Source organism: Rhinolophus sinicus, linkage group LG06 (genome assembly GCF_036562045.2).
Source record: "Rhinolophus sinicus isolate RSC01 linkage group LG06, ASM3656204v1, whole genome shotgun sequence".
NCBI classification, from domain to species: Eukaryota; Metazoa; Chordata; class Mammalia; order Chiroptera; family Rhinolophidae; genus Rhinolophus; species Rhinolophus sinicus.
In genome coordinates this window covers 148,189,720-148,215,644 of record NC_133756.1, presented here as the reverse complement: position 1 = coordinate 148,215,644, position 25,925 = coordinate 148,189,720, and the positions used below count along the sequence as shown (strand labels likewise).

Below are 25,925 nucleotides of genomic sequence, written 5' to 3'. Positions count from 1 at the left end.
ATTGGCAAGTTGACCGAATGAAATGGACAATGATGATTGACCACTAAAAGACATTCACCCCTTCAACCCCATTTTTGTTTTGGCAGAAAAAAAAAAAAATGCTCAGGGAAAAGAATCTCCTCCATTAGATGCAGAAGATAAGCAATGGTTGTTCTTAACATAAATAGTGATTCCAACAATCTTACTAGTCTGTGTTTTAGGGTGCATGTGTTGTCTAGATTGCCAAGTGATGTAAAGGTGAATCTTTGACATTCAATTGGAAGAGCAAACTTCTGGGAAGATCTTTGGACCTGGATCTATAGAATGTCAAAAAAAAAAAAATAAAATCTGTTCCCATCTTTCTAATATTCACCATAGTTCGGTAAATTTAATGATGCATGGAGCTTCCTCAGTGACATTCTAACCATGCCATGACAAGCTTATAGACAACAATAACAATACTATGCTAACACATTGATAATGGCAGAGAGTAAAGAACGCATGCTGATATTTGAATATATTTTTGAGCACTTACACAAAACCTATGAATTCGTGATTTTAGCCATTATTATTCGAGATCTATGTTACTTGCAGCTAAATGTACCCTAACTGGTAAAACTAAATGCTGAATGAAGAGAATTGACAGCCAATGCTAGATAAGAACAAGGCTGCCATAAAAACAAAACAAACCTTTACAGCCTTTACCTTTTTTTATAATTATTCATTGAATAAATATTTTTTAAACAAATACTCTATTGAAAATCACCTTTCTAGGACAATTAACCAAATCTCAAATTATTTTATAAAAATATACAAATGTTAAAAATAAATGCAATTTCATAAACAAATATTATTCATCCATTATACAAGGTGCTAAGTATGGGTATGCATTGGGGGAATACATTTTATTAAGTACATTGAATATTCAAGGTGCTATCATACTGTTTAAGATCACAGGGTTCATAATCAAACAGACCTAGGTTTAAAATCTGGCTTTGGAATTTCCAAATCATGTGACATGGGGCAAGTTATTTATCTTCTCCAAGAATTAGTTTCTTCATATGGTAAAAAGAATCATACCTACCTCACTGGATATGTGTGAGGATCAAATAAAACACTGTTATGTAAAATATTTAACTACTTTTGGTGCATAGTAAGTGTTCCATATATAATAGCAATATTTATTATTCATTGAGTTACAGAATATTTATGAAATACCTAACACATGTTTCTGTTCTCGGTATTGGGACTAAAAGTAAAACCAAAAGTCTTTCTCTCATAGAGCTTATATACTAGTAACAGTAGGTTTTGAAAGAATTCACCAAGTACTGATTACACGAAAATTAAGGAAACATTTTGTATTCAAGGGCTTTAATATCTAATGAAAGAGAGGAAAGCAAACTAGTAAGTTGTTAAGTACAAGGATCTGTAATAATCATTTGATGTACATTCTCTCCAAGGCTAAGAGAGTTAAATAATTCTCCAGGGTTTTATCTCTAAGTGCATTTATGAGCAAGGATTAAAAGATAATCTTCCACACCCATGTCTACAGGACACTGTTACCATTCTCCTCAGGATCTGAGGCAAAGTCAAAGTGAGAAGAGTGTTGGGGGAAGTATCTGCATCCTCCCTGAGTTTCATACACTGAGGATCACACACTTCCCAAGTAGAACTGAAATAAATACAAGAATTTCACAAATAAGTATAATATCCCAGCCCACAAAATGTTTCCTAACTCCACCCCCCTTCATTCTCGGGCAATATAGAGATGGAAAATTAAAATGAACATTTTCTACTTTTATTTAGTATAAATTGTTATTCTCCATGCAACTGGAGATATTTGCAAAGGTAATTACACAATCAGTTTTATAGCCAGGTTTAACAACTCCACTCTGAAAGGGTAATTAAATATAATTCAGACTTTTGCTATATACCTAAAGTGAAATGTATCCCAAAAAGTTCTTGATGTTTCCAATAGTACTTCTTTTATTTTACACACCATGTGGCCATACTGTTTTGATTTTTGTTGCCCTGTAGTACAAACTAAAGTCAGGGAGTGTGATACCTCCAGCATTGTTCTTTTTTCTTAGGTTTGCTTTGGCTCTTCGGGGTCTTTTGTGCTTCCATACAAATCTCAGGATTTTTTGTTCTATTTCTTTAAAAAATGCCGTGGGCTTTTGATGGAGATTACATTAAACCTGTATATTGCTTTGGGTAATATGGCCATTTTAACTATGTTGACTCTTCCGATGCTTGAACATGGAATGTCTTTTGCTTCTTTGTTTTTTCTTCAATTTTTTAAAAAAATGTCTTACAGTTTTCACATACTTGGTTAAGTTTATTCCAGGGATTTTATTTTTTTTTTGTTGCAATTGCAAAATTATTTTTTGTTTTAATTTCTTTTTCTGAGACTTCATTGTTAGTATATAGGAATGCAATGGACTTTTGAGCATTGATTTTGTAGCCAGCAACTTTACTGAATTCGTTGACTGTTTCTAATAGCTTTTTGGTGGAGTCTTTAGGGTTTTCTGTATATAGCATCATGTCATCTGCAAAGAGTGACAATTTAACTTCCTCATTCCCAATTTGGATGCCTTTTATTTCTTTTTCTTGCCTGATTGCTCTGGCTAGGACTTCCAATACTGTGTTGAAAAGCAAAGGTGATGGGGGACATCCCTGTCGTGTTCCTGAACATAGAACAAAGGGCTTCAGTTTTTCACCATTAATTATGATACTAGCTGAGGGTTTGTCATGTATGGCCTTTATTTTGTTAAGGTATTTTCCTTCTATACCCATTTTATTAAGTGTTTTCATCATAAATTGATGTTGTATCTTGTCAAACGCTTTTTCTGCATCTGTTGATATAATCATATATTTTTTGTCCTTTATTTTGTTTATGTGGTGTATCACACTGATTGATTTGCATATGTTGAACCATCCTTGTGCCCCTGGGATGAACCCCACTTGGTCGTGATGAATAATCTTTTTAATGCATTGTTGCATTCGATTTGCTAGAATTTTGTTTAGGATGTTTGCATCTGTATTCATCAGAGATATTGGTCTGTAATTTTCTTTTTTGTGTTTCCTTACCAGGTTTCGGTATCAGGGTAATGTTGGTCTCATAAAATGGGCTAGGGAGTATTGTCTTTTCTTCAGTTTTTTAGAAGAGTTTGATTAGGACAGGTATTAGATCCTCTTTGAATGTTTGGTAGAATTCACAAGTGAAGCAATCTTGTCCCAGAATTTTGCTTTTGGGACGTTTTTGGATGACTGATTCAATTTTCTTACTGTTGATCAGTCTGTTTAGATTTTCCAAATCTTTGTGATTCAGCCTAGGAAAACCTTATGTTTCTAAGAATTTATCCATTTCTTTTTGGTTATTGAATTTTGTGGCATATAATTCTTCATAGTATTCTTGGATGATCCTTTGTATTTCTTTCACATTCGTGATAACTTCCCCTTTTTTCATTTCTGATTTTGTTTATTAGTGTCTTTTCTCTTTTTATCTTGTGAGTCTAGCTAAGGGTTTGTCAATTTTGTTAATCTTTTCAAAGAACAAATATTTTTTTGCATTAATTTTTTCAATTGTCTTTTTGTTCTCTATTTCATTTAGTTCTGCTCTGATTTTTATTATTTCCTTCCTTATACTGACTTTGGTTTTCATTTGTTCTTCTTTTTTCTAGTTATTTAAGGTGTAATGTGAGTTTATTTATCTGGGATTTTTCTTCTTTCTTGAGATAGGCCTGTAATGATATAAATTTCACTCTTAAAACAGCTTTCACAGCATCCCAAAATTTTTGGTAGGATGTATCTTCATTCTCATTTGTTTCTATGTATCTTTTGATCTCTCCACTTATTTTTTATTTGACTCAGTCAGTCTTTAAAAGTATGTTGTTTAATATCCACATATTTGTGGCTTTTCCTGCTTTCATTTTGCAGTTGATACCCAGTTTCAAAGCCTTGTGATCAGAAAATATGCTTGGTATGATTTCAATCTTCTTAAATTTGCTGAGGCTAGTTTTATGTCCCAATATATGGTCTATCCTTGAGAATGTTCCATGTACACAAGAAAAGAATGTATAGTCTGATCTTCTAGGGTGAAGTACTCTATAAATGTCAATTATATCCATTTATCTAATGTGTCACTTAGGGCTGATATTTATTTATTTTCTGTTTGGATGATCTGTCCATAGCTGTCATTAATGTGTTTAGTTCCCCTAGTATAATTGTGTTTTGGTCAATTTCTTCTTTTAGTTCTGTTACTAGTTGCTTAGTATATTTTGGTGCTCCCTGATTGGGGGCATAAATATTGATGACTGTTATGTTTTCCTGTTGTATAGTTACCTTTATCATTATGAAATGTCCATCTTTGTCTCTTGTTACCTTTTTCACCCTGAAGTCTGTTTCATCTGATATCAGTATGGCTACACCTGATTTTCTCTGGGTACCATTTGTTTGGAGTATCAGTTTCCACCTTTCACTTTGAGTCTATGTTTGTCCTTGTAGCTGAGATGTGTCTCTTGGAGGCAGCATATGTTTGGGTTTAGTGTTTTTTATCCAGTCTGCTATTTTGTGCCTTTTTATTGGTGAGTTCAGTCCATTTACCATTACAGTGATTACTGATATATGAGGATTTCCTTTCATTTTATCTTTGGTTTTCTGGTAAGTCTGTGTCTCCATTGCTTCTTTGTCTTTTGTTGCTGTCTATTATTTCAGTGTGGTGGTGTTCTATGGTTTTTCCCTCTAGTTCTTCTTTTTTTTAATGTTATGTATTTCAGTTTTTGATTTTTTTTGAGTGGTTACCATTAAGTTTATGTAAAAGAAAGTTTCATATTTAGAGTATTCCATTTTCTTTAATATGCTGACTTCCTCCATTACCTTGTGCCAGTTCAGACCTTTACTCTCTCCCCTTTTATGTTTTTGTTGTCACAAATTTTCCCTGTTTATGCTGTCAGTTGTTTTCTGTGCTGCAGTAGCAAGCTGTCTTTTTCCTCTTTTTTCTATTTTTATTTATTTTTTATTTTTTCTTCTTTACCCTGTATGTTATGTTTAAGTGTATTGTGTCCTATTTGGTATAGAGGTTGCCATTTCCTGCTTCTGACTGTTCATAATACTACTCATGGTGTTGTATTATTTCGCTTTTTTTGTTTCAGGTCAAATAGACTCTTTCAATATTTCTTGTAGTGCAGGCCGTGTGTTAGAAAATTCCCTCAGCTTCTCTGTGTCTGGAAAGGTCTTTATTCCGCCTTCATATGTAAAGGATATCTTTGCTGGATTCTTGGCTCATAATTTCTCTCTTTCAATAGTTTGAATATTTGATTCCACTCCCTCTTGGCTTGTAGTTTCTGCTGAAAAATCTGATGATAATCTAATGGGCTTTCCTTTGTAGGTTACCATCTTCTTTTCCCTGGCTGCCTTAAGGATTCTTTCTTTGTCATTAATTTTTGACAGCTTCACTATAATGTGCCTTGGAGAAGGCCTGTTGGGATTGAGGTAATTAGATATTCTATTTGCTTCTTGGATTCGAGGATCCAGTTGTTTCCACAAGTCTGGGAAGTTCTCATTGACTATTTGTTTGAATATACTCTCTGTTCCTTTCTCCCTTTCTTCTCCTTCTGGTATGCCCATTATTCTTATGTTGCTCTTTCTGATGGAGAAAGAAAGTTCTTGTAGAGTTCCTTCATTTCTTTTAATTCTCAAATTTCTCTCTTCTTCCATCTGTGTCATTTCCAGATTTCTATCTTCAATGTCACAGATTCTTTCCTTCATCTGGTCAACTCTACTGCCTACGCTGACTATTTCATTCTTCATTTCTTTTATTGAGTTCCTTCTCTTTAGAAATTCTATTTGATTATTATTTTTTTAATTTTAATCTCTTTGTAAAATGTTCATTCTGTTCTTTGGTTGTGTTTCTCAGTTCATTAAACTGTCTGTCTGTGTTTTCTTGCACCTCATTGATTTTTTTTAAGAACTGCAATCTTGAATTCTCTGTCATTTAAGTCATATATTTCCATATATTTAAGTTCATTTTATGGAGACTTTTCATTTTCTTTCTGAGCTGTCTTGTTGCCTTGGTTATTCATGGCAATTAATGAATTACTATGTCTCTTCCTAGACATCTACAGGAGTGGGTTCTGCAACAAGTTGATAGGAAGATGTCTTATTTTTTGTTTTCCAGTAGGTGTTGGTAGAATGCTCTATTTTCTCTCTGACTTCAGCATTTTATTCTCTCTCACACTGTAGTGTTATATTCTCTACACTGTTCCAGTTTCTTACACAGTGGGAGGATTCCCTGGAAGACAGGCTTTCCCTCTGTGAACAGGTCATCTGGGTCACAGGGTACCGCTTCCGTGGAGGGATATAGAGAGCTTCTGAAGTTCCAAAGCTCTTCCTGAAGAAGTTTCACAGCCTGTGTGTTTCACTGGCTCTGATTACTCCTGCAGGGATCCTCCCAGATAGGTGGGAACAAGGCAGGGTGGGTTGTGAGAGGTAACCTAGAGCAATGGTTGCAATCACCAGCACAGCCAATCCTACACCCAGGGCTCCCTCCCTTCACCAGAAGTAGTTGGGTTGGAAGTCTAGCACTGGGAGAGTGGGAGTGTGGCAAGCTCTGGGAGGGTGGGAGGTGGGCAGCTAGGCTCAGTGCCTAAGCCTACTGTCCTCTGCTTGGCAGTGAGGGTTGAAACCACTGTTTCCACGCTTCTTCCTTTAGTCTTTGCTTTGAGGTCTCTGACATGAATGTTGGGTTCAGACATGTTATATGCTGATTCCTCAGGCAGGATTGTGGGCAATAAACAGAGCCCTAGCAGTCCGAGTTCTTCCCTCTCCCATGGCTGTGGTAGTTCCAGAATGCAGGGAGCTTGGAGCTCCGAGCTTTGTTCTATGTCTTGCGTCCCTGAGGCACGTGTCTCTGCACTTTCCCCTTCCTTCCTCCCCCACTCGCACAATTTGCTCCCCTTTAGATGATTTCAGTTGCATGCCTCTTAGTCTTATCTGTCTGTTGCACAGGGAGTCCTTTGTAGAATTATAGTTGTTCAATTTGTTGTAAATTCCAGGACAGATTTTAAGAGGCTCACCTCATGCCACCATTTTTATAACATAATTCTTAGAATTTTTAAATTCTCTAATACCTAGTACATAATATATTTACTCCTAGAGCACTATTTAAATAAAATTTCCCATTCCTTTGTTAGAGGGCAAAATACATATGCTGGGGCGAGGGTACCAAAAAATGTATACAAATGACTTGTATTTATTTTTTGTTATCAGTATACATTATTACAATTTTAATAGAGTTTTTTTTTTTCTTCCTTTCTTAAAATGTGTATACTTTTTTTTTTTTGCACCCTCTGTATAAAGAAAGTTGAGATTGCCAGGAAAATTGAACAATGAATCCATTCACCGCTACACCTGATTACATAATGAGCCTATATAACAATTACATATAGCAGCATTACATAACCCAAAATGAATGATGACATAGATCTTAATCCATTTTATTGCTATTGGCCTAATTATTCATAGTATAATTACCAGGAAATACTATTATGCCATGAATAGTTTATTTTCATTCTTGTCGTGCCCCAAAGTCTTGTGTTTTACACATTTTTTTGAGATATTACTTAATATATATCATGTATCATCAGCAATGACCCGTCCTGATCTGTTATGACATATTTAGATGCAGCTACATTTTCTTCCTCAAATTACTTCATCCCTGTGAAAAAATTTAAATGGAATATGTTGTACATAATAGAGCAAATGAAAACAGATTTATGTGGCGTTTAGAAAATAAAAGTTGAATTTAAAGCGTTTGTACTCAAAAAAAAAAAATCTTTTCAAATAACCAATAATTAAAAGAGGATTAAGTGCTCATTCATAGGCCTACTCGCAAATGCTATTTGATCTTTCCATATATTCACACACACACACACACACACACACACACACACACACACATCTAAATAATTATTTATTGGTGTTTCTTCTATATTTAATCAGATCTCTAGATTATTGCATATGTAAATGAAAAATCAACACTATTTGCTTTCCCTGCTGTATAGATTTTTTAACTTTAAATACATTTTTCTCCAAATACACACACATATATATCTATATATCTATATATCTATATATCTATATCTCTCTATATATATGTATCTCTGTATCTCTATATATGTGTATATATAGAGATATACATATCTATATCTCTATATATGTATATGTATCTCTGTATCTCTATATATGTGTATATATAGAGATATACATATCTATATCTCTATATATGTATATGTATCTATATCTCTCTATGTATATATATACATACATAGAGAGATATATAGATATATAAATATATACATATATACACATACACACACATATATTTTACTACTTATATGTTTATCATCAATAAGTCTTTCAAAATAATTTTCCCTATAAGAGCATACATAATCCCAAACCCTGGTCTGTTTCTCATTGGATAATTTGTTCAGATAATATATTACATTAACTTAAATTATTTGCCCTCCATCCGCCTTCTCCTACCCTTTTGAAGTTATCCAAAGGATGGAGTACCTGATAGGACCTTCAGGTGAATCTGGTAGATATGAGTTCTAGGAGAGTTACTGACAGTGTAGTCAAATTTATCACTATCTCTCTGGAGGCCACTGTGTCTGACACAAGTTGGAGCTTCATAATTGACTGACTGAAAATGAAAGCAGGATCAAATAGGCTTGGGTTGTCCTAGACATGAGGGATCTTTCACTGAGAGACAGCAGGGTATAGCAGGGAAAGCATCATCTCTAGCAATAAAGAGCATGCTATCATTTCTTGCTTTTATCCCTTACTATCTATGAGAACTTGAAAAAAGTCACCTAAACTCTCTGAGACCCAATTGTAATTCATATTTCAAAGGGCTTTTATAGTTAAATATATGTGTGTTGGATGTCCTTCGCATATTACCTGGCACAGAATATTTAATAATACTAGTTATACTTAGCATCGTGCATATATGTTCAATGAATCTTATTTCCCATTTTGATTATGCAGATGTGAAACAGCCCATATTTCCTTTCATTCTCAGTTTTGTTATGATGTTGTTGCTCTTTTAGATACTTCAGAGAATAGATTTTCAAGTATGTCTTTTCTTTCACCTTTTCTGAGTATGTAACCTTCTTTCTTTTCTCCTTTCCTTCTCCTGATTATTCTTTTTTTATTTGGTTTGAGCTTTTCTGTTTGGCTTCTCAGTTTGTCCATCCCAAGAGAGTAGGTTGCTCATTATAAGGTATAATGCATATTGTGTAGGAGCCAAACTTTTGTCTTGTTTGAGCTATTTAATAACCACCATAATGTATGTAATTATCTAATTCCATGTCCTTCTAACATTTCATTTAGATATCCCAAGGAAACAAACAAACAAAAACTGTGTTTTCCTTCATGCATAATATTCTCACTTATTCATTCAGAGATGTGTTTTATGAATATTCTGTCCTGTTCTTAGGTTGTATGTTACAAAAAATGACCAGAGGGACAGATTTTTAGAAGATTCCAAAAGGAAGAGAACTCATTATTAATAGTTCTCCATTTTATAAGTGGCAAGCCATTAAATATTTTTGAAATGTGGAGTGCTGGGACTTGAAGAATCTTTGCAAAGTAGTTTTTTTTGTTGTTGTTTTGATTTTGAAGTAGTATCTTTTCATTGTATCTGCTTGTCATTGAAAGTATCAGTTTTGTTTGTTTCATGTAAAATGACAGGCAGAAAGAAGAGAAACAATGAAATTAATGGAGATCTACAATATGCCTTGGCAGTAAAGTAGATCTGTCACCAAGTCATCATTTTATTGTTCCTTCTGCAGTACAAAGTACGTCCAATAAACAGAGTGGCAGTCATAACCCTGTGTGTGAAGAATAATAATGGAATAACTGCAAAGAAAAGAACTCTCTGTTCTCACTGGTAAGTTGAATGACTTCATCTGCATGAAAGGGTCAGGGGCTTGGGAAATAAATTTAAGTGCTTGCAGACGAAACATGAGGCTTCTCAAATTATAATGTAATGCACAGCTAGATCATTTATCTCTATTCAAGGTTCAACTCAAATGCTACTTCCTCAGACAATGCCCTAGATAAAGTAGTGCCCCAATTTGAGCAGTCATTATGACATTTCTCCTCAGTACTAAGCATCATATTTGTTTGTTTATTTTACCGTGTGCCCACACAAGAATATAAATAACACAATCATGGACACTGAGACCCTTGGTCGCTTTATATCTCCAGAACCTGGAACACTGCTCACAACACTTGGCTGGTAACCAATAAGTATTAACTGAATAAATAGATGAATGAATTCAAATGTGGGGAAAGAAATAACTTTAAAGTTAATATTTTCTAATTTTTAAACTTAAAATTAAGGAAACCAAACTGTGGCAAAGGCAGTATGCTTCTAAAGATTACACAGTAATCACTGTGTAATTCCCAAACCACTGTACTCTCACTTAGGAAAAAAAAAAAAATTGCACCACTGAGATAGACAGAAATGTGCAGATTGATGGACTCTGGAAGCAAGTCAAAATGCTGTCCTCCCTTCACAGATACTGCGGAAAGTTTACCATAAAAAAAAATCACAGATACAGTGTTCCCTCCATTAAAATCTTTTTATTTTGGTTGCATTGTACGGGAACAATGGAGTTACAAAAGCTACAAAATTGCGTTTAGGGAGCTAAAGTAGTAAAACAAAATGCAATATATAGATGATGTATTATAGAATTGTACACTTGAAACCTGTATAATTTTACCAACTAATGTCACCCCAATAAACTTAATAAAAGTTTTAAAAGTGCAAAAAATCGAGGGGGATTCACTGATTAATGGTGATGACAACTATATAAACAAAATTTCCCTTTCTTTTCTACTCAGTTGATATATATTCTACGTTTCTATTGAAAACAAAATAAGAAAAATGAAAAATCTTAGCTTTCCCCACCAATGAGTTCCTGATTAACAATACCTGACTTGATTTTCTTTCTTTCCTAGAAAGAATGTTTCTTTGCAAGTCCTTTCATGTAGAGTTTATCTTGTCTACCAGACTAGAAACTCATAAAGGACAGGGCATGCTGGTTTTTATTTATGTGTTTTGTATCCCCTGCTGTAGCCGCTAGTACTATCTCGTATACAAAATATTACTCTCTTCATCAATGATAAATCTATATTGGTAAAAGTGGGCGCCATCATGACTTCTCTGATATTTACTATCCACTATAAGGTGAGCTTGCACTATGTCTTTTATTATATTCTAGGTACTTTACTGATTATTAGAATATACTGCTCCAGGTGAATCTTAGTGTGCCAGTGCCACACATCCAATTTTTATAACCATGAATAATAGACACATATTTGTATTCACTCTTAAAAATTAAAAATTTAAATTCACTCTTTAAAAGTTAAAAAACATAATATAAAGTGGCAAACTTGCTTAGAATCCTTTCTTTTAATTCCAGAGAATAAAGTTTTAAAGAACTCCAAGTTTCAGTTTTAGTGTGATTCCTTATTTATTAGTGCTTAACTGTTAACAATCACTAACTGTTCCTACTTCAGTTTTATCATTTATTTCAAAAGAGTTTGTTCTTCTAACTGACCTTGCAATTTTAACTTGCAGCCCAAGCTTTTTTAAGATATGAGGATGATTTTAATGTTTTGATGTTTTAAGCCATGTTTTTGCTCTGGAATACAGTAAGGAATTTAACAATCAATCATGTGGAAGGTGTCATTTTACATAGTGCATGACTTGTGTTCTTAATTAGTGTGAAAGAAGCAAGGCCTTGTATTTTCTCCACTGCTCCTGACTTCCTGCACCTCCCTTGATTCTGGGGCCAGGAAAGTACATTTACTTATAGAGTAGCCTGAGACTTCTCGAGATTTCTAGTGAGAATAGTTATTACCTTTTAACTTCACCTAATCAACTCCCTCAGTTCATTACCAACTTCTATAGCAAGCTAATATCATACTTTTTTTTTTTCCTGTTTGCCTTTAATACTCACCAATCACTTAGATGGATATTGTTTTAAATGGTATTTGTATTCAATTATCACCATAACAACCACCATTATTTCTTCTTTTACACAGAAAACATTTTTGAGAAAAAAAGAAAAATATTTATGCTAAAATACACTTTTATATGTCTCTCTACATCTATATCCGTATATCAGCTTATACCATAACATAACAATTAAAAACAGTTAAAAGCTATAGCAGCCACAATATTCATAATAAGGACTTCATAAAAGAAATTCAAAGTAGTTTTATAATTGTGCCCTAAAGAGAAAAGTGTTTAGGTCAGAAGTCATGTTTCTCTTCACTCTACAATTAAAGAATGCTGTGAATTTGGGGTAGGCATTTAACATTCTTTAAGTCTCTGTAATAGACAACTATCTACCTTCCCAGAATCTCTCATATTATTTTTTAGCTTAAAGGACCCCAGGTTTCCTTTGGGAATGTCCTGAGATGGGAGCCTAAATATGCTAGGAGGGAGCTTATTTAAAAAGCTCAGCGAGTCAACGTGTTCTGCCACCTTGGTCTCAGTGGATGGTTCTGGAATATGAACGTGAGCCAATCTGGGTCCCTGCGGGCCAGACCTGGCAGTTACAGGAACAATGTTTGCTGAGCTATTAGAATGTAAGCTTGGAGTTGCTTGTAGCTATTTTTGCCACCCTATCTAAAGAGTTTACCTGAGAATGATGCCAACACAGACAAAACATAGCAAGGGATAGAGACTGATTCCTGTTAACATAGACACTTGAGTCTTTTCAATAATATGAGTAAAAAAACAATATTTCAGCTCAAGCTAGTTTTAATTTAGTTTTGGTCATCTATAACTGAAAAAATCCTGACTATGATAGCCCTAATGATTCAAATTTAAAACATGATAATATGTTTTGTTGGTTGAATGATCTTGGTTCCTTACATAGATATCGGAAAACAATTAAAATTTAAAAGCAGCATAATACACCCATTTTTTCAAGTTTTTCTTACTACAAACTAGAGGTAAAAACATGATTTTATTCACACTGGCCAAGTTTGTTGTGACTATATTCTCTCCCCTCAGTAAGGAATATTTGGTATTGTTTACAAAAACTGTATGTTAAATGTTTGAATTAGAAAAATATATAATAACATTAAAATAAGTATTTTTTGTGTTTGTTTTTGGTTTTAATTTTTATTGGGGAATACTGGGGAACAGTGTGTTTCTCCAGGGCCCATCAGCTCCAAGTCGTTGTCCTTCAATCTAATTGTGGAGCTCAGCTCCAAGTTGAGTTGCCATTTTCAATCTTAGTTACAGGGTACGCAACCCACTATCCCATGAGATAATTTAACCAGCAATCTTGTTGTTGAGAGGTCGCTCTCTAACTGCCCATCCAAAAGCTCAGTGGCAGCTTGTTGTCTACAATCTAGTTGTGGAGGGTGCAGCTCACTGACCTATGTGGAAATCGAACTGGCAACCCTGTTCGTTCTAACCAACTTAGCCATCTGGCCGCCCTAAAGATAAATATTTTAATAACATGAATCAATATCTTGGATAACATAAATATATGAAATATATCTATAAATCTACTTAATTGAAACAAGGAATCTGGGAGCATTTAAATGTGATGGTAAATTTAAAAGTTACTTTAAAATGAAAGTAGTAATTATAAAAAAAAGAAAAAAAGAAAAAATAGAATAAAATGAGACCAGGAAAGAGTGGTAGCAAGAATCATTATATCATAGAATTACAAAAATATCAATGTTAAGAAAGATATACTGTATAAACTCTATTCTGTAGATTTGAACTATACGCTGCCAAAACATATTATTTGAGTAATTTATGGTGTGACATATATGAGGTCAGACAATTAAGTTTGCAAACTCATCCTAGAAAAAGTGCTACTTACCTAATTGCAGAATATCACTATGGTCACCTTCAAAGTACTCCCCTTGGGAAGCTATGCACCCATGCCAGTGCTTAGTTCACCCTTCACAGGAATTTTTGAACTCTTTTTCTGGAATGGCCTTCAGAGCTGTCATCGTATTACCCTTGATGTCCTGAATGTCATCAAAATGTCTTCCTTTCAATATTTCCTTTATCTTTGTGTAATGAAAGAAGTCATTGGGGGTTAGATCAGATGAGGAGGGCGGGTGTTCCAATACAGTTATTTGTTTACTGGCTAAAAACTCCCTTACAGACAGTGCCCCGTGTGAGCTGGTGCATTGTCGTGATGCAAGAGCCATGAATTGTTGGCAAAAATTTCAGGTTGTCTAATTTTTCACACAGTCTTTTCAGCATTTCCACATAGGAAACTTAGTTAACTGTCCAGTTGGTACAAATTTATAATGAATAATCCGTCTGATATAAAAAAAGATTCGCAACATAGTTGCAACAAGTTCGCAAATTTAATTGTTGTCTCTTAAGTAGCCAGACTAAGTTAACATATATTGTTTCATGTTTAGTACAATAATTAGGGAATTTTTTTCTCACTCTTTTACTGAATAATTGTAAAGTTCACTAAACCATAATCAGAGAAAGGGAAAGTATAAGAAATGACAATCTAAGGATAGCAGTAGAATTTTTCTGAAGTTCTTATAACCTCTGTCTGTATTTTAATCAGTCTGTATACAATTAATATTATTTTTGTACCAGGCACTGTGCTAGTACTTTAATATACATGACTGTGAATACTTGAGTGAAATTATAGCGTACCTCCATGTTTAGAAATAACGACAAGTTAAGAGGACATTAAAATAATTAGAAAAAATACTTTGCATCATATATGGTACCACTCAGAATAAAAGTTTATGTTGTAGAAACAAACAAACAAACAAGCCCCGATCTCAGTGGATAAAAGCAATGGAAAAGTTCATTTACTTGCCCAAGATACATGTCCAATTTAGATCAGTGGGAGGGGGTAGGGAGTATCTACATATCATTGTTACAAAGGGAACTAGACTGTGTAATCTTTATCTGAATGGAAACTTCCTCAGTCACTGAAACAGTAAAAGATATGTTGATGTCCATATTAGTCCGTACAGGCTTTAACACAGAGTGCTGTATATAACTAGTGCTCATGGTGCAAGGGACAAAAATGTCACAAGACCCCACTTAACTTCCAAGGGTACCCATGAAGAGGAAAGTGGAAAATATTTATTGAACAACAGTGATGGCTATCAGACTTCACCATTCCATTTGTTTCCTCTTTTCTAAGCCCATCTCATTCATTTACTACCTTATTAATTACAAGCAACAGCAATTGCTACATGCTATTAAAGCTATCCTCCCGAGCCTCTTACCTTCGGGCTAAAATTTATAAGTACTTCCTTTCAAGTTATTGTTTAAGTCACAGTTTTACTACTTCATCATTAGATAACATGGACCATCATCCTTTTAGACTCCAACAATTATCTCTTCATTGCCTCCTTTTCCTCTTAAGATAGTACCATCTATTTTGGGTGTTTTTGTTACAGTTCCTCATCTCCAATAGTAGTATCCCTACCAGTAATAGTCTAGACTATGCTATAGTTAAAAACAATCCAAAATCTCAGCGAGGCAAATATCCATATTTATTTCTCAGAGAATTTCTGATTTTTTAACTACTCTGAGTAGTTTAGTATTTCAAGAGGAAATACAAAAAGACATGAATAGCCCCCTTGAATTCCAAATAAACTAACAAATTTGAAAATCTTTATGAAATACATATTTTCCAAGAAAGGATACATTATACATTTGAATTATTAAGAGTCAGAGAGCCTAGGCATACATATAATAATGAAAAAAAATTAAGAAAAATATTTTAATCATAATGATGGGTTTTGGAAAGATCTTTCTAAACATGAATAGCATAAAACATACAAGCCAAAAAGAAAAAGATGCACAGTTTAACAAGAAAATTAGTAAAATTTTGTAAGGAAAATATACCATAACCAACATTGATAGATAAGTAAAGAAGAAATCCAACTTATCTCTAGACATAAGAAGATGGTCATATTAAATAGTATTAAAATATGATACCATTATTATCTCTCAGATTAGTGATTAAAATTAAAGTATTCTTTGTTAGAAGTGTTGTAGACACATGAGCATTGTCTTATATAGCAAAATATATACAAAAAATACAAATTTTCTGCAGAGTAATCTGTTTAAACAACTCTGATTCTATAAATTTACTATATGGAAGCAATTAGGCAAGTGTGAAAAGATGGATGTAAAGAATATCATCCATGATATTGATAAAGAATGATATTGATACCATGAAGAATGATAAAGAATATCATTGTAGAAAGAGGATTATTTATAATAGTATAATATTGGAATAAATGAAAGAGAAAAAAACACACAAATAAACCTAAATGAATGTGAAAAAGTGTTAGTAGACCCATAAAAAAGCACAAACCATTGAATCTTACTAAATAGAACATATGTTTTGGCTTAGAAAGATGTACTGATATGTGAAGATGCGTATGGTGTATCAGTGACAAAGTAACTTTGTAGAACAGCATTAAAAATGCTTATTTCTTGGTAATTCATCGCTCTCATGAAATAGTATATAAATCTTCACATTTTTCCAAACATTATGAATACTGCTAGAATTTTTGGCAAATATCTCCTTGTCCTTATCACCAAAGCTATTGTCAAAATGTTAAAAGAATGTTTTTCTATTTCACTCATACTTTTCATTTTTGAGTCAACAGTGCCTTTCTTTAATCTAGGGTATTTGAGTGGCCATGGAATACACTGAACTTTCTAAGTAGCCAAATAAATATGTTTATTGTTAAATCACAGCACATACTATTTGTGCCTCTGTATGTTGGGCTCTCTTTCCATTTAGCTAACTCTGTGTGATTGTCATTGAAAATAAATCATTGTTCATGCATTCAACGGGCAATGAGCAATTAGAACATAATTGATCCAACTGAGCATCTGATTCAGCCTTGTGCTGAGAAAATGGTCTTGAAATAATGTCTTTTCTATCAGCAATTTCACCTAATTCAGAAGAATATTTTCTTGAGTGTAAGAGTGATATTAACCTGAATGAGAGTTAACTATCACCAAAACTATAATTCTAACAGCTTCTTGTTTTAAATATGCACTTGCCATTTAAATAATGAAACACTGATAAATTAAATTAGGATAAATTGTATTCACAGTTTTGCTACATTTCAAATGGTATATATGTTGTTCTTTCTTTATCTCTCTGTATTTTGAAGATAGAATTGAATGTTTTGATAGGACAAATTTTCATTTCATTAGATATAGGTTGAGTTTCTAATAAACTTAGGAAATGCAGTGCTGAATAAGGCAAGATTCTTCCATCAATGTAAAAGAGCAAATACAAGATTAATAAGAAATTACAGTAATTAATTAGGGATAAGTGGAAAAATGTCAGTAGGGATGAGAAGAAGGGAACGACCGATATGGACCACAGTGTCAAAAAGTAAGAAACACTTAAGCATAGTGATGCTGTTTAGAAATTACCCGTCATTGAGTGTGTACTGGTAGCAGATGCCTTACATAAATTGTCTCAAATCCTAGTAATATTCGGTAGTCGGGTCATTATCATAATTTTGCTGATAAGAAAACTAAAACTTAAACAAGTGATGCAATTTGCTGAGGCTTACAGCTGATATAGTAAAAGCCAGAATTTGAACTCAGAATTCTCTCTTTCTATAGCCGTTGTTTCTTAACCATCATCCTACTACACCCAACTCCTTCATTTATAAGACAAAAGAGGGAGAACTCAATCACCAGAATGGCATTTCAGAGAGAGGTAACAGTGTGCACTAAAGCATGGAAGTGTGGAACTGCAATGAAATTGTTGGGAGCATGACATATGTTTAGGAGAACTAAAGAAATTGTGTTTGGAAAATTACATATGGGTGAAATCATGGAGGGAATGGTGAATGCTAAGGGGTTTGGAATTTTTAAATCAACAATGAGGAAGTATTGATTGAATTCAGTAAGGGAATAACTTTGATCTGAGTATTAGAAAGTTAGTAGATCAGAAATTAGAATTCCTGGTGCAAATTTGAGGAACTAACCTGATAAGCTACTATTAACAAAGATAAAATGGAATAAAAGGGAGGAATCAAAAATAATAAAAGGATATGTGATGTAAAGGGGAAGTTAAAAGAGGAACAATGGAAAGAATGTGGAGAGAATAAAAGCATTCTAAAATTCCCTTTAGGCTGATGTCCAGTAACTGCTAAAGTGTCCTTGAGTATATTTATACACAAAAATGTCCTCCATAATTTCTATTTAAACACAAAATTTCCAGTTATATTAAGTCAAATTTAATAAAAGGGAAGAATAAACTTATCTGTGTATAAATAGCATATCACACTAAATGATGATAGGAAATTAAAGAGGAAATAAGAGTGTTAATTCTACTATGTTATCTTCACACCTCTATGTGTTTTACTCTAGTCAAAAATATTCTTTCTAACACATGTCTTGACAGGTTGTTTCACATTATTCAAAACTCTTACACATGTTGAATAGGTAACATGTGCTCGGGAAGAGGTTTCACAGCTGCATAAGAAACGTACCCTACGTGAAAGAATTTACATTCTTGCAGAGCATCAGATTTATAAATGAGTCAATTATAGTATAAAGTAAAGGGATAAGTAATAAATGTTTGTATAAGAGAGAGTGGTAGAACAGAGTATGTAGTAGTTCACTCTTCCTAGAAGCAAGAGAGAGGCTACAGAGAAGATACTTGTATGAAGTTTTGCAGTATGGGCAGGGACTAGAAAATGAAACGTCCCTGCCTGGTCAAGGTGGGAGACAATTTAGAGAGAAAATATTAGTACTACTCTTTGAAAGGAGCAAAAAATATAGATGTATGAGATATGGCAATTAAGTTCTCAAACTCATCCTAGAAAAAGTGCTACATACCTCATTTCTGAATATCACTCTGGTCACTTTCAAAGTACTCCCCTTGGGAAGCTACGCACTGATGCCCAAGCCTAGTCCACTCTTCAAAGCAATTTGGGAACTGTTTTTCTGGAATGGCCATCAGAGCTGTCATTGCATTACACTTGATGTCCTGAATATCATCAAAATGTCTTCCTTTCAATATTTGCTTTACCTTTGCAAAGAAAGAAGTCACTGGGGGCCAGATCAGGTGAATAGGAGGGTGTTCCATTACAGTAATTTGTTTACTGGCTAAAAACTCCCTCACAGACAGTAACAGTGTGAAATGGTGCATTGTCGTGATGCAAGAGCTATGAATTGTTGGCAAAAAGTTCAAGTCGTTTAACTTTTTCATGCAGCCTTTTCAGCACTTCCAAATAGTAAACTTAGTTAAATTTTTGTCCAATGGGTACAAATCCATAATGAATAATCCCTCTGATATAAAAAAAGCTTAGCAACATTGTTGCAGCAAGTTCACTAGCTTAATTGTCAGACCTCATATTGTGGTGAAAGGTTATTGTGGAATTTAAAGCTGAAGAGAGAAACAGGAAATAAATGCCCTACTACAGAGTTTAGTCTTCAGTCATGTTAAAGAGAAAACAACAACAAAAACAAACAAACAAAAAACTGTAAAATAATAGAGTAACGATTAAGCACAGAATGGAAAAGTTTTACTATTTAGCAGTTATCTAGGCATTGACTTATGAAGTTCAGGAAACTACAAACTCTCCCTCTGACCCATTCTAGGAAAGTGAAGTCTCATGATTGTCAATTAGATGGAGACATCCTGCACTGTTGGTTAAGTAAGCACTAGGTTGGCTGAAGTTTGTCTTCTATCTACTTGGGCATCAAGAACAAGACTGCGGTGCTTTCCTGCCTCTGTAATATAAGTAAGGAGCCTAGCAAGGTGATGACACCCACTCAGGCCTACCTTGGTTTACATTGGCTAGGTGATTAGGTCAAAGTATAGCAACGTATATAAATGTGTGAGTCAATCAATGTATTTACTAAAAGGAGGGATATTACCAAATTTTTGTTTTAGCATAACAGGTTTAAAGGATTAACAAGTAAAGAGGCAAGACTATAAACTAAGGCACTGGAAGCTAGGTTAAGAAATGTATAGAAGAAGAGATTTCATTAGTTGGTGAGAGATTCAATATTGAATTTTGGAAATGAGAAGAGGAAGAAAGATTGTATTTTGCCCCTATGAAGATTCTATTACCAGGAATAGGGTTTACCGGAGAGAAAACAATAGACGAGATAGGAGATGGGAAAAATAATTTGGATTTGGAAGACTGGATGAATGTTCCAGGGTATAAAAATGGATATATCTTTCAGACAGAAGGTGCAAATTTCTGGATATTGAATGAGGAGCTAAGGCTACAAATAAGTATTTGGAGGTCAGGAACATACTGTAGTAGTTAAAACTATGTAAGTGCTTGGAGAAAATAGTCAAGAGAGTATAGATTAAGAAGGGAATTGAAAGTCTTAAAACTGGTCAGTGGAGAACAGTAATTTTTTTATGGAATTAAGGAGACAATTAAGTGGGGGAAAAAGAGTGGTTAAAAAGGTAGAAAAGAAACACAAAAGAGAAGAGCAATAGAAACCAAGAAAACAGAGACAGAGAGCAATCAATAGCAACAAATGTCAGAGAGGTCAAAGGTAAAAGAAATAGGAAAAGGGTCAATACATTTCCAATCAGGTGTTCAGTGATGACCATATGAAGAACTGATGTAGTGCCAAGATACATACAGACTCCAGAAAATAGTGGCCAAGTCTGCAAATTAATGGTCAGGTAAAGAAGATTAAATTTTATAACTTTTATTAATTTATTTTAATTTTTTTTTAAAAGCTTGGTTAGAAAGGGATGAAACACTGCAAGTACTACTCTTAAAAGAACAGAAGTTTCTTGGAGCTATTTGAAGAATGAACGAGTCTTTAGCAGTCTTTGAGGCTAAAAGAATGGAGCGTACCAAAAGAAAGATTGAAAATGCAGAAGAGAAATGAAGCAGGAGGATTCCTGGGGATGGCCCAGAGCACAGGAAGAAGGAATGGCTTTCAATAAGAGAATGACAGTCTTCTCTGATACAGAGGCAAAGAGATAAGGGTTTGTGAAGATGTCGATACATCTGTAAGTTTGTAGGGTGGGGAGAAGTAAGGTTTTTAATGCTTCATAGGGTCTATTTTCATCAGAATTTCAAAGACAATTTATATGCTACTTATAAAGTAAAAATTTAGGTTAGTAAAAATTTGGAACAGCTTTTTAAGGGACTGGGAGAAGAAGCTGATTATCAACAAGTAAAGGATTTCCAAGTGGGAATGAGTCACATCTGAGATTAGTGTGTACATGTGGCTCAATCTACACAGTTTTGCCATTTTGTGCATCTATATTGTGGAAAGGGTGGTGGGGATGGTTGAGTTTAACCATAGTCTGAAATGTTCATCCTGAGTACAGTGGGAAGGCTGTGACTATAGTGTTGGTAGAAAGTAACAAAATAGTAGAAGTGCAAATCAAAGCTGCATAGATGAAGAAGGAAGACAAAAATAGTGAAAAAGAGGAGGGGGAATAGGAGGGGGGGATAAAAAGAAGAAAAGACTGTCAATTGATGAAGAGTGGTTTAAAAAGGAAGGGAGAGAAAAGTAGAGAGGAGAAGAGAGAAAGGGAGTGAAGAAAGGAGAGGGAGAGAGAGACACACAAAGAGAAGAGAGATAGGTAGGTAGGTGGGTCAGGATGTGTAAATAACTAGTGATAAAAATTATATTTGAGTTAATTTCATGGGTGAATCAATTTAAATATGAGAAGAACACAGGTTTGTTTTCTGATAATTAATAAATCGAAGTGGAGTTAATAATTACATTTGAGAATATAAGCAATACTGAATTTAGAACTTAGAACGACTCCTAATACACACTAAAATCCTATAAGACTGTGGCAGAATTAGGGATGAAAGAAAAAAAAAATTAGGTGTCAATGTAACTCAATGAATGTGAGGATTCACCTGTTAATAATATGAGACAATGACAATGTGATGTCGAAAGTGAATTTGATGTGGTCTTAATGCAGAAAGATTTATGTACAAAGGAGGACGAGTAATTGTCATTATGTAGAAATGGGGAGCTATGATGTTATTGAGATTCTGTGTCCCTTATTTGCTAGAGTATGGGAGGATAGGTATCTGCTATTGGAAAGAAATAAAAACTGATATTTGTTAAGGTAGGTTGAAGCAAAGCACTCTATGAAGAAATTAAGAATGGCTTAAACATATGCAGTGGGAAGCCTTGGGGGCAGGGTCAAAGTGAGACAATGAGAAAGATAACGGGGAATGGAGTGCATATGGGAAAGGTTGTAAAAGAAAGAGCACAGTTGAGCTGAGAGATTTGTATGTTCAGCTGAGTTTCGTTTTGACAGGATGCAAAAATATGCATAATTAAAAATCCTCAAGGTTCTAAATGTTTATTTTATATAAAACATTGTTTTAAAGGAGTGAAAGTAAGTAAAGGTCCTGACTGGTGTCTGAATTTTAAATTCCATGTAACTAGCAATTTACTACTTGCTAGGCCAAGTTAGACTTACCTTAGAGGACTAGTTTGTTTAACTTAGAAATATTGCCCCTGAACATGTGTTTAACATCACTAATTTAGCTTCTACTTTGAAGCATTAATTTGCTGGTAACAAGAACATTTTAATAAAGGATTTTTCCTTGAAGAAGGAAAAGGGGCATGGATGTTATGAGATGAGCTTGAACTATTTTGTTATGCCAGAAAGTAAGGAAATATTCTTAAAGTAAATGCCAGCAGGTCACAAGACTCGGAAGCCAGTGTAAAAGCGTTGTTTCTGAACAAATCTTAAAACTCTTTAAATACCAAAATAATTAAGAACAGTGATGAATTACAAGTCACTCCCCAAATGGGTATCTGTTAGTCTATAACAATAATAAAGAGATAAGAAAAAAGGTAATAAGAAGAAAAAAAGAAGGAAGGAAGGAAGGAAGGAAGGAAGGAAGGAAGGAAGGAAGGAAGGAAGGAAGGAAGGAAGGAAGGAAGGAAGGAAGGAAGAGGGAGGGCTCTTGTTTATAGTAGAATGCCCAGTGCAAGCTAGTGAATTTGGAGAAGATAGTGGATCTGGATGTCTCTTTTTCCAGGCATCATTTAAAGATCGGTTCAGTCAAGCATCATCAATGAACACTACATTTAAGTGACAGGAGGTTTTGCATGGTTTTAAAGTGTTTTGCTATAGACTCTCAACCAGCAGCAAAGAAAAAAATAGTAACAATGTAGTTGAAGAACTGAACACTTTGAATGAGTGAGTAAAATTAACATAAAAAATAAAAGGCAAACCCCAAGAGAAAACTCATTACCGGGTGTGCTATAATATACTTGACTGGCACACTTCAATTCTGTGCAAGTTATGAAAAACAAGGGAAGACTGCTGAACTAACATAGACCCTTGCAGATTAAGGTGGCATGGAGTCTATATGTGATGTGCTATCTTGAATTGCCTCCTGGAACAGAAAAGACATGAGTGGAAAACCTGGGGAAACACAAATGAAGACTGCAGTTTATTGAATAGTAAAGTACCATCATTACTTTCTCAGTTCTGGGACAAGAGTATATAAGAACTCTCTGTACTATCTTTGAAACATTTCTATAAATCTAGAATTATTCCAAAATCAAAGTTTATTAAGCAGTTGGGAGGAGGATTGCAGACAGCCAGTATGTGCCTTCAGATGTGACACCCTGAGAAGGACATGGATTTTCTCTCGGGCAATATTCCTGATGGAGATGAATAACCTAAACCTAACCAGGAAGAAACATCAGACAAACTCAAAATGCAAAACATGTTATTAAAAGAAAAAATACTGAATTATTCAGAGCTCTCTGACAGATTTGAAACTGTCAGTGTTATAAGACAAGGAAATGCTGAAGGAGTATTCCAGATAAAAGAAGATTAAAAGACATGACAGCTAAATGCAATATGGGATCTACCACCTGAGTCTGTATTGGGGGGGGGGAAAACAAAACAAAGCATTAATATAAAGGGCATTAGTGGTTCATCTGGGAAAAAATTATAATGTGGATGATAGACTAAGAAAATGTATCATGTTTATATTTAAAATGACAACTGTGTTGTATTTACGTAACTGTCTAAGGAAATGCATATTAAAGTATTTAGAGGTAAAGGGACAGGATATATATGTACATATATGTATATATATATATATATATATATATATATATATATCACAAAAGCTTCAGAAAAAAGCATGATATGAATATATAGAGAAACAAGGCTGCATGATATTAATAATTGCTATATCTGGAAAAAGAGCATGTGGATATTCTTTATATACTTACAACTTCTCTGTATGTTGGAAACTTTCTAGCTTTGCCTTTTTTAGAAAGTAAAAAAATTCTTCTAAGAAAGGCCCTGTGACTGATAATTGGAGTAGAATAATTATAGTAAAAGAAAGTTTAAGTTGGAAGGTGTTCCCTAAATTGTGGAGCTTAGAGGACATATTTTTTTTAGGGAAGGTGTTCCCTAAAATGTGGAGCTTAGAGGACATGTTTGTAACTCCAGAGCTTTGAATGGTACCTGGTAAATAAAAGATGCTCAAAATTCACCTGCTGCGAGAATGAATGGATGGACGAATGCTGGTAGAGACAATGTCTCGAATTGGCAGTATCAGCTACTAATAAATGGCAGAGTTATTTTTCCCTTCCCTGAATAAGGATTTTGAGGAGGCAGTTCTATAATACTGTATATAAATCCAAAGAATAATCAATACAGGCAAGGTTACGATACCAGGTAAATAACAGGTTTGATGTGTCCCATTCATAGTCACTACTGAAGGATCCTCGGTGTCCATGACTATGATATAGACATTTAGAAAAGAGAAAAGTGGTGTCTAGGCCTAAGCAAATTGTTTTAAATTAAAGTTTATTGGGGTGACAATTGTTAGTAAAGTTACATAGGTTTCAGGTGTACAATTCTGTAATATGTCATCTATATATCACATTGTGTGTTCACCACCCAGAGTCAGTTCTCCTTCCATCACCATATATTTGACCCCATTTACCTTCATCTACCACCGCCCTCCCCCCTTACCCTCTCGTAACCACTAAACTGTATATTGTAACTCAGTTTCTTCTGCCACAATATTACAGGCATTTAGATAAAAGCATGTAAGCTTTGTTTTTGGTATGCTCATCAATGGGCCAACCAGGCATATATGTAAACAGGCTGTGGAAGATAGCGGGTGTCAAACATAGCAGAGTGAGTGAAAAACTGAAAAAAGAAAAACAAAACTTAGACTGAGATTATTTGAAGTAATATGGATTTAAATAGAAAAAAAAAAAAGAAAGAAAAAGCCACATTTCTTTGATGAACCATTAAAAATGTGTGGTCACATGACCTTCTGTTGTGAGAACATAGAGAATGTGCATTGCTTGTGTATTTCTAGACAGCTTCCCGAGACGTTCTTATTTCAGCTTAATGTCTTCAAATCTACTTAACTACCATATAAACGGGTTTGGCATGCACATAACCTCTTACTAAGATTTATAGTGGACACTTAATAAAGACTTAAGAAACAATGAATCCTCGGATAGTCACAATACTACTCTTTTTACTGCCTTTATGGAAGAGGAACAAAGATAAACATGTATTTCTCTGAGTAATCTAAATGAAAAATACATTTTTATTCTCCTATTTCTCTAAGAAAGTTCCTATATAAGCAGTTGGTACATTTTCTATTTCAGTAACTGTTCTGTAATGGAATTTTAAAAAGCTGAAGCAGAAATTTAGGCCTTTTTTTATAGCTCCCTTGGCGCTCAAGGTATCTGCTTATCGAAGTGGTTTTCAAAGTGATGAGTTAAATACTAGCGAGGAAGTGACTGGCAGAAACAAAGGTTTTAGTGTTCAGGCAGAATGTGGAATTGTAAACCTTGATGTTGCCTATGTATTAGCATAGAGGTGGGAGTTGAGGCTACAGAAAATCCTTTTGCAATTCCA

General features: G+C 34.2%; 1 long non-coding RNA gene across 1 annotated transcript in view; it reads left to right on the top strand.

The window, feature by feature from the left end:
- The window catches only part of LOC141572457 (uncharacterized), a 311,646-nt gene that overhangs the window by 259,472 nt on the left and 26,249 nt on the right, over positions 1-25,925 (top strand). The window contains exon 2 of the long non-coding RNA XR_012497810.1: positions 9,834-9,931. This is a non-coding gene — a long non-coding RNA (uncharacterized LOC141572457). The remainder of the gene's footprint in view (positions 1-9,833; positions 9,932-25,925) is intronic.